Raw genomic sequence first — 1,953 nt, 5'->3', positions numbered from 1 at the left:
GGAGGCAGCTGAGTGGTTCATGAACCGCCAGACAAATTAGAAGACACCTGGTAATTCGGATCAGACAGATTGAGTGGGCATCGGAAGAAACCCTTCAAAGGATAAAGTTTTTCAGGAGAACAAGTAACCTCTGGATGATGTTTCCGAGTTGGCGTATCCGGTAAACCGGAAGAAGTGACTTGCTGGCCACTATGTCGGGTTGTGCGACGGCCTTCAACTTGTTGTGTCTTCAAAGAAAATTGCGGATCCAAATAAGCAAGGGGGTGAGAGTATTTTACTTTCCGAACTGCACGGCGAAATCTTTGAACCGGCACAAGATCTGAATCGGAGGAAAGAGAGATTACCTCAACATGGTCTGCACGGCTGGCCTCCACATCATCCTGGGAATAGTCATTGTCAATAAGGTGTATGAAAAAGGAACCAAGTGGGTCAAGTTCTACCTCTTGATCCGATTCGTCAATATCTTCTGGCGGATCAGAAGACTCGGCGGTTTTCTTCTTGGCAGCTCTCTTTGTGGCTTTGGTCTTCACACGGGGAGCCCTAGCCGGTTTGTCTTGAGCTTTCCTCTTCTAGAAGGAGCTGTTGGCCTCTGAAATTAAAACAAAGGAGTATTAGCACATTGTTAAAGAGGAGGCGGATCAGTAAGCATCAAGTTAAACTTTACCACTGGCGGTTGGTTGGAGGCGCAAAAAGGTGGCAACCCGGTCTGGCTGCATGCAGCGATTGGCTCGTCAAGCATCTTCTTCAGAGATTCAGTAACTTCATCGTCCTTCATCACCACTGCATGATATCGTTGAGGATCCTTGACGTTGCCAGTGTATTCATGCATTAATCCAGGGCGGTGACTTAAAGGCAGAATACCCTAAGAAACCCAGCAGCAGACGAGATCAATACCAGTCAAACCGTTGGCCAGGAGAGTCTAGAGCTTGGCTAGTTGAGGTGCATAAGTTTGTCGTTCCTTGGCAGTTAATCGTTGAGGTAACGGGTGGCCATTGCTAAGCCGGCGAGGACGGTAACCCATCAAAGGATTTTCTCCGTCAGGGGCAGTGTTCCGGCAATAAAACCAAGTTTGGTTCCAATCTTTGGGATGGCTGTGGTGTTTTGCATGAGGGAAATCTACTTCTTTTCTCTTCTGGATTGATACCCCACCAAGTTCCGTGTTGGGACCGTCAGAGAACTCGGTGCGGCGGTTTAAATGGAAAAAATCACGAAAAAGGTCCACGGATGGTTCTTCTTGAAGGTAAACTTCACAGAACACTTGAAAATTGCATATATTGGACACGGAATTCGGTTCAATATCTTGTGGATCGAGTTGAAAGCTCGCAAGGACATCTCAGAATTTTTTTGATCCGGACGGGCTGAATCCCCGGTCAAAGTGTTGCATAAATACAATCACCTCTCCTTCTTGAGGTCCAGGAGGGCACTCAGGGCCAGGGACTCGCCACTGAAGGACCCTTTTTGAAGCTAAAGCCCCAGTGGTAACGTATCCATTAATTTGTGTTTCCGTGATTCGGGACGGAACCCAGTTGCAAGCAGAGAATTGTTTGGTCATCGCGGAAAGGAGACTGTAAAGGAAAAATGAAGGCCGGTTTATGAATGATGGTTTGAATATACTAATCAGTGTTAAACCGGGAATTTGATCAAAGCATACATGTGAGATAAACCGAAAATTATTGTTCAAGTCAAGATGGCGGTTTAAGTGAGGGCTAATGGCATATGGCGGATTGTCACTACTAAAAGTTAAACCGCCCTCAGGTGGAAGAGCCAGAGCTAAAAATCTGCTAAGTGTTGACAGAAACATGTTTCACAATCTGCTGCTATAAATTTGGATCTATCGTGGTGTAGTAAGAAAACTATTCTGAGCTCTAAAAATGGTGATGATAGAACACTACAAGTCCAGGAGGGAACTATCAAGGCAGGAGGAGAAACTATGGCAAGGTGAACTAAGGTCGC

Source organism: Triticum aestivum, chromosome 7B, assembly GCF_018294505.1.
Source record: "Triticum aestivum cultivar Chinese Spring chromosome 7B, IWGSC CS RefSeq v2.1, whole genome shotgun sequence".
NCBI classification, from domain to species: Eukaryota; Viridiplantae; Streptophyta; class Magnoliopsida; order Poales; family Poaceae; genus Triticum; species Triticum aestivum.
This window is presented reverse-complemented; position numbering follows the sequence as displayed.